The 8,453-nt window shown below is 43.8% G+C and overlaps 1 pseudogene across 1 annotated transcript; it reads right to left on the minus strand.

Annotated features, from left to right (window-relative positions):
- Positions 1-493: 493 nt before the first annotated feature.
- LOC309821024 (glycine cleavage system H protein, mitochondrial-like) lies at positions 494-1,148 on the minus strand (annotated as a pseudogene). Its single transcript has one exon. The product of its transcript is annotated as a glycine cleavage system H protein, mitochondrial-like (transcript).
- Between the last annotated feature and the right edge of the window lie 7,305 nt (positions 1,149-8,453).

Raw genomic sequence — 8,453 nt, forward strand, 5'->3', positions numbered from 1 at the left:
CCCCACCTCTTCCCCAAAATAACTGGAATAGTCCTCCCACTCATTAGCATATGAAATTACCCACCCTTATAAAAACTGACAACCCCATACCCTGGGGCCACTCTCACCTTCTGAGACGGCCCACACTCTGTCTGTGGAGTGTGTTTCTCTCTAAATAAATTCACTTCTTACCCATCACTTTGTCTCTCACTGAATTCTTTCTGACAAGACATCAAGAACCTGAGCTTCATTAAGTCCTGAGACCAGGTGTGTGATCTCAGTTAAAAGACCGTGGGTTCAAGTCCCAAAGTGAGTTACATGGTTTCAGTTTTAGACCCCAGGGTGAGGACACAGACAAATGATTTGATGAAACCTGTTTATGGTTTGCTGCTTTCTGTCCTGTGTGGGCTGGTTCTCAGAACACCAAAGAGCAGGACTATCCCCGACCATTCCATACGTCTTACGCCTGAGCAGATAGTGCCAGAACATTGTGAAGTATTCCAATTTACACCCAGAGGCCCTCAACTAGAAACACATCCATCTTCTTCATAACCGTAAGTTTAAGTGTCTGATAGTTGGGTTCTTTTTATTTTTATTTTATTTTATTTTTTTGTTTCAAACTAGTTTATTTAGGGGTTCCATTTTCACTCCTCAATAGATTTTATGTATTTCTCACATGCTTTTTCACTCATTAGTTCATCTAGTTCTAAAGGGTTACTGAGTGTCATCTTCATCAGCCAACCATCTTCATAACAAGATTTGTTGACAAGTCCTGGATTTTCTGCTAGAGCTTCATTAATTTCAGTTACTTCTCCTGATAGAGGAGACTAGAGTTCACTAGCAGCTTTCACACTTTCCAAAGCACCAAATTCCTCGTTTGTTCAATTTTGTCCCAACTTCAGGCAGACTACAGTAAACAACATCTCCCAAAGCTTCCTGTGCAAAACTGCTGATTCCCACTGTTCCAACACCGTTTTCTGTTGTTACCCATTCATGTTTGTCTGTGAAATTACGACCCGACAGCAGAACGGGATCGGTGCGCAGCGCCCGGACGGCGCCCGCCCGCAGTCCCCAGGGCCGCGGCGGGCAGGGCGCGTTGGGCAGAGATGGCGCGCGGGCTGCAGAGCGCAGACCGCGGCCCACACGCTCCGCGCCCCTCGCAGCGCCATGTTCGCAGGGGTGCAGAAGGTCTCCGCACAGCATCTAGAGCACCCCCGGCTGGAGGGGGCGGGGCCCCCAGCTGGGTTCTTTTTAAGTTGTAATGCAAGTGCCTGACTTAAGCTCTTGATTGCATCCACTCCAAAGACTGCCATGTGAACAAACATATTGCCAGCCACACAATTAGATAAAGATCTAGGCTGACCCCATTAAGTTCCTCTGTTTTAAAGATCTTTGGTTTGGCCACTTGCTTTTCTCTCCCTGAGTTTTAATTCCTGCTCTTACGTTTTACAGTCACTACTAGGCCCCCACCTTCAACCCCAATAAAAGCAGAACAAGCCCATTCTCTCTCTCTTTCTCTCTCTCTCCCCCAACGACCTTCTGTGGCCTCAGGCATGCTGTGTACCCTCCAGAACTTGTAAGTAATAAACTTGGTTTACTTGTTTCATAGTTTCTTGATGGTTATGGCTGAGGGCGTCTTGCACTCATAATAAGAACCACAAGGGCTGGTCCAGCCACATTAAGGATAGAAAGCAGAGACCTGCACAAAACAATAGCTTTGCCCAAAGGTGACTTCTCTCTAAGCTTCTGATATTCACTATGAACACTGTGTGCGTGTAAGCAGTGCTTATCCATGACTTGGAGGAAAGCTTGCCTTTCTGACTCTTGCTGCCACAGCAATCTTGGAGCGACCAAGCTAGAGAGACTGGAGTCTCAGGAGGGAGCCCAGTAAAGTGGAAACACTCAGGCTGGGCAGCTGGAGAGTCCCATATCATAACTCCATGTCCTTGGGAAACCAATTTAACCTCAGAAGGCTCTTTCATCATCTCTAAACGAGACAGGACACCAGCACCCACCTCAAGGAGTGCTGGGGTGATACACGTGAGGATGGTTGAGATCTGCTCACACCACTGCTTAGACATGCAGAGAAAATGTGGTCCAGTACATCTTCTACACAAGTCATGGGGGTTGGGGTGCCAAGACTATAGTTTGGCATCTCAATCTCCTCTGGTCCAAACCTTCTCTTCCAAGTTCCTTTCCAAGTACAACTTTGGGTTTTTTTGTTTGTTCGTTTGTTTGTTTTCCAAGTGCAACTTTGAATCAGGAATTGTTTAACAGTCTCTTTTGAACAACAGTCTGTTTCAAATGAATTTTCTGTCACTTGGATGGAAACGATACTGTATCCCATCCTTGTGCACCTCTCCAAAATGGTACCTGGGTACACATGAATGTGGGAGAAGGGCCAGGGATCCACTGGAGGTCCCCGGATCCATGCTGACTCCTGCAGTAAAGAGTCAATCTGGTTTGGTCTGGCAGTGAACAAGTGACCACTATAGGGTGACTGGTCCCATCTGATCTTTGGGCCACTACTGAAGTCTCTGTGTCCAGTCATTTGCCTGTGACAATGAAGGCCATGCGCCTTGCAGCCCTTCTGTCCTCACCCCAGACCTTTGCTGACCCACTTTGCTGACTATCAGGCTCCCCTATTGTGGTTTCACCCTGAAAATGAATTAAACAAAACATATGCCTCTTAAGTCCCTTGCCTCTCTCTGCCCCTCTTCGTCCCTCATTCTGTGGGGGCGGGAGGAAAGGACATCCTGGACCTCCCTGGTTATAGGCCCTTCTGCCCAGGAGTCTTAGTGGAATCTCTGTGCACCATGGAAGAACCTCTATGATCTGGCCCACCGTTTTCTAAACTGAGACTGTTCACTAAGTATTCCCAGCCCTCTGCCTTCCAGGAGCACACTTCCTGCCCTCTGTGCTGAGTAGGCCATGTGACTATTCTGGCAGCAGCAAGACCAAACATGTGTCACTTCCCCTCACAACTCAGAACCACCCACCAACCCATAATGGATGTCAAGTGCGAGTGAGAAACCTTTGTTACAAGCCACTAAGTCATTGGGATTGTTATTATAGCATAGCCTAGATGATCCTGACTGATACACTTATATAGCTCCTAAAAGAAGCTTTTAAAAACGGTGTGTACCCTCTTGCACACTTTTAAGATGACATCTAAAAATTTCACTAAACATTTAAATGGTTGCAAGGGATATAATTTCCATCTATTGTAAATACTAATATTTTAAATAAAAACTGTTACATCAGCCTTCTAAAATATCCAATGGAATCTAAATATTGAAACACTTTCTTACCCACTATCATCAGTTGTTTAAATCCATGAACAAGCTCTTCTTCAACATTTGGAAATTTTACATTTTTTCCTTCTTCTCCTTGAATTCATGTTTCCATTCCACATCCTCTGTATATCTTCACCATAAGGCAATATATTTTTAGGCTTTAAAGTCTTTTATCCACCACCTTATCAAACTTAGCTATAACAAAAAAGGCATGTAAATTGAAATTTTGAAGTTTACTTTATTCCCTGTCAACCATAAATCCTAAGTGTTAAATATATCTTCTGAATTATTATTACAAATAGAATTAATACAAAATTGACCAAAACAATATAAATATAAGTTTTGATGAATAATTCTTAAACATAGAAAGCATCTTTTAGCAGGGAGGGGCAAGATAGATGGAGGGGATTAAGAGGTACAAACTGTGTAAAATAAATAAGCTACAAGGACATATGGTACAGCACAGGGAATATAGCCAATATTTTATAATAAATGGAGTATAATCTTTTTTTTGGAGTATAATCTTTAAAATTTTTGAATCACTATGTTGTACACCTGAAACTTATATAATATTGTAAATCAACTATACCTCTATTAAAAAAAAAAGAAAGCATCTTTTGTTGATGTTTATACAGTCATCCCTCAGTATCTGTGGGAAATTGGTTCTAGGATGCCCACAGATACCAAAACCTGAGAGTGCTCAAGTCCCTTATATGAAATGTATTTGCATACAACCTACGCACACCCTCTATCCTCCCTCCCATATACTTTAAATCATCTCTAGATTACTTATAATACCTAATACAATGTAAAGGCTATGTAAATAGTTGCCAATGCAGCAAATTCAAGTTTTGCTTTCTGGAACTTTCTGGAATTTTTTTTACCCTGAATATTTTTGATCAGTAGCTGGGTGAATCTACAGATGTGCAACCCTCGAATACAAAGGGCTGACTACACTGCAAAAAACTAATTGACCTAGTGCTAAAATTCTTTCTTATAATAGAAATAGAAAATACCAAACATTTTATAAGATGAAGACTGTAATAAGGCTATTCTATATGATTTGATAAAACAGGTTGACTCCATTTTTTAATAACACAAAGAATCTGAAAGAAATATCATAGAAATATCATCCATGAGTTTCAGCCAATATGTCCTGAAAATGTTGGTATTCCCGGAGAACATGAGCATGGCTCAGCATCACTGCCCCCTGCTGTGCCCGCTGTTCACAGGCTTGTCCACCAGCTGAGGACGCTTCTAAGGATGAGCACTGAGAACACAGGAGCTGCTTCCCAGGGAGGCGTAATTCCTACTGTGCTCTCTTTGCTTCGCTCCTGGGGGATTCCTTCAAGTGCAAAGCATTTTTAGGCAAAAGGAGAGGTGGATAAGAGATGGAGAGATCTTAAATGTTCTCATCACAAGAAAAAAGAAATTGTAACTATGTATGATGACAGATGTTAACTAGACTTGTGGTGATCATTTTGTAATATATATAAATATTGAAATGTTGACACCTGAAACTAATATAATGTTATGTCAATCATATTTCAATTAAAAAAAAGAGAGAGAGGGGCTTCCCTGGTGGCGCAGTGGTTAAGAATTCGCCTGCCAATGCAGGGGACACGGCTTGAAGCCCTGGTCCAGGAAGATCCCACATGCCACGGAGCAACTAAGCCTGTGCACCACAACTACTGAGCCTGCGCTCTGGAGCCCACGAGCCACAACTACTGAAGCCCGTGTGCCACAACTACTGAAGCCTGCGCACCTAGATCCTGTGTTCCGCAATGAGAAGCCACCGCAATGAGAAGCCCTCATACCGCAACGAAGAGAAGCCCCCACTCGCGGCAACTAGAGAAAGCCTGCTCACAGCAACGGAAGACCCAGTGCAGCCAATAAATTAATTAATTAATTAATTAAATCTATTTAAAAAAGAGAGAGAGAGAGAGGTGGAAAAAGCAAAGAGATTAAAAATCGCCACAACTCCCTGAACCCCAAGCTCGCATACATCTTTCTCCAGAACTTCCCAATATGACCAAAATTCCTTACTTTATATTTAAGAGAGGTATGTGTAAGAGAAGAAGCCCTGCAGAACCCTTGAGTAATCATCAGAGGAGCAACCCCACAGAGGGAGATCTGGGGTGGGTGTCACATGTGAGAGGAGTAGTCACCTCAGAGGCTTTTACAGGCAGATCAACTTTAGGAAAGAAGTCATATGGAAGCTGAGATTCTGAATACTGACTCCCTTGAAACTATCTATGTACCTGGGATACAATTTAGGTACATAAAATATGATGTGATTGGAACATTTTCTGGCACTACCCAAATTTTCAAGATACAATGACTAAAAACTCATGGATATATCTTTTACAAGAGTTTTTTCAGATTCCACGTATTAGTTGAAGTAGTGAGAACTATTTTCTGGTTTCCCTGCCCACACTCCCTCCTGGAAAGACTCTGTGCACCCCAGGAGTTTTGTGCACTTTGTTTGAAGACCTCTGAACTTGTCGACCTGGCCTGGGAACTAAAGAAATTTACAAAATCCTTTCTACCTGCTGGCTCTCAGCTCCGGGCTGGACTTAAAGCTTTGCATTCCAGCAGCAGGACCAAGGCAAAAAATGTCTTTGGCAGTTCATATTCAAGGGAATGCAAGAGAAAAAAAATCACAATGATACAATTCAAAACTCTTGTCCCCATTACACCTGTAAAGTGCTTCCTGCAGTGAGTGACAAGTAGAAAGTAGTAAATAAAGGACAGCGTCGAGCAGACACATCTCACATGCATGCACCTCAGTCCAAGCCTGGCTCTAGGTTCAAATGCTATTGCAGGCATTTAGGAACTTGGTGCAGAGTTGCTGCTGCTGAGCTAACAAAATAAGGCTCATAAGGAAAGCCTTTCTCCCCAGATATGAACTGTGTACCTACCACATGCCAGCCCCAATGCCTGTTCTGTCGTCTAACTGCTCAAGGACATCACTGTGGCTTCAGGCTCTATGACATAAAGGTGGAAGGTCCATGGTGGGTGGGCTGGGAGGCTGCCAGCCATCCTGGGTGGTTGCTCAAGTCTTCCTTCCCAGGTGGGAAGCTGAAATCTAAAGAAAAGGCAGAGAAAGGTTCAGAGAAGAGGAAGACCTCCCTTCTGCCCAATCCAGCTAGAAGTCCCTGGAGAGCGGGCCACCTCTTTGCTAACCCCCAGCATCCAGCAGGTGAAGGAACTCAAGATCTGGAGTCAGGCAGACCTGGGTACCCACATGGCCCTGCCTTGCCCATCATCATGATCAGGCCAGTCACTGACCGCTCTGCCGTGGAGGTCTGCACTGGCACATGGGGATTAGACACACCTTGTCTGATTATCACAGCCATTGACCCAATGATTAAGCAGGACACCCAACAAAGAGCTGCCACCTGGCTCATCCTGGCTGCTCCAGATTTGTGGCCCCCATGCCCTCTCACCTTGGTTTTATAACCCAACTCATGTTGAGACAGCCTCTTCCCATATCTGATTTCATCCTCACCACCATCTGGAGAGCTACTTTTCCATTATCTCCACAGGATGAAGGTGGGACTCTCCCAGGTTAAGACATCTGTCTGTAAACTATTAAGAGGCAACTCTACCCCTCTAACCTCATTCTGTCCCACTGTGGAAACTGTCCTTTCCATTGGCCCATAACTGAATCGTGAGAAAGACAAAGACTTTATGAGTACAGATATTTTCTCCCATAAAATCTGGGGGAAGGAGGAGGATCCGAGTTTTGGTGTTAGTAAAACTGTAACTTGTAATAAATAACACAAGAACTGTATGAGGGGGTGGGGGAGGCAGGCGCTCAGCAAACATCATCCTGCAGGAGGCGCTGTCCACTCAGGGACATGCAACCGCCTTGCGGCCGGCGGTGGGGGGCTGGCGGTGAGGGTGGGGTATGCGTTGTTTTCACAGCCTGAGGCAACCCAAGTGCTGCGTTATTTGGTGTGTATCTACTTATTAAAATGTTTGCTTTGCTATAAACAGTCCCAGAGAGCTCAAGCAAATAACACTCCTTTAAAATCACAAGATAATACATGTATCCTGCACACACACAGAACCCTTTCAGAAATACACCCCAAATCACTCCTTCAACAAGCCTCCCAAGCAAAGATGAGAGTTTCTGGTCACTTCTTTTTAGCCTTAGAAAATGTCCTGTTATTGGCTTCAAAGTTGCTTAAGTGTGTGGTGGTTGGTTGTTATTCATTTGATACATAATTGGGTGTAATTTTTATTCGTATTGTTTCAGGTTTGTTTTTTTTAAATCTTTTTCAGTTTAACTTTACTTTTTGAATATCTAAAACATTTTCATGATTCAGAAGTTAAAACTATATAAAAATGTTAGGGGAGCCACTGACCCAAACTACCTCCCCTGGCCAGGCCCGATGGTAACCAACTGCATGAGTTATCTTACAACAGGAGGTCCTGGTAAGGAACCCAAAACTAACAAGTTACCACCAACTGGAAGAATTCAGGAAAGGTCAAAAGGAGAGAGGAGACACCAGTCCATATGTCCTACCAAACCCCCAGAATCCTTCTCGCTGGAATCCATCTTGGCTGAGCTATGCGCACACCACCAGGAAGGACCCTGAGTCAGAATGATTGGCCAGAGAGAACCTGTAAACTAACCCCATTACCATAAAACCCAGACTGTGAGCAATGTGGCAGAGCAGTTCTCCTGGGTTCCCTTATACCCTGCTGCTCTCTACTCTGGTCCCCTTTCCAATAAAGTCTCTTGCTTTGTGAGCACGTGTGTCTCCTCAGACAATTCATTTCCAAGTGTTAGACAAGAGCCACTCTAGGCCCCTTCCTGCAACAAATGGCGAGGCTGGTGGGACCTCTTCTTTGTTATGAGTCACATCCTGTCTTGTGAAATGGGAAATTCTGGTTCTGTTCCACTGTGAATCCCTCTTGGGCAAATTCTGACTAACTGGAAACATTTTAGCTATGAGCCGGCGACTAAGAAAGAGATGATATTTTATTATAACATTGTGTGGCCACCATATTGTTTAGACTCCAGAGAAAATTGGTGTAGGTAATACTCTTCAAAATTCCAAAACTGGTTCTTCTTGCATATACAGTTACAAAAGGCAAGCTTGATAAAACGTCTTTTCAGAATTCCGACCCTGAGGGAATAAGTCCTTCTAGGAGAACTTGCTTTTC

Source organism: Grampus griseus, assembly GCF_964374135.1.
Source record: "Grampus griseus genome assembly, chromosome: 3".
NCBI lineage: Eukaryota > Metazoa > Chordata > Mammalia > Artiodactyla > Delphinidae > Grampus > Grampus griseus.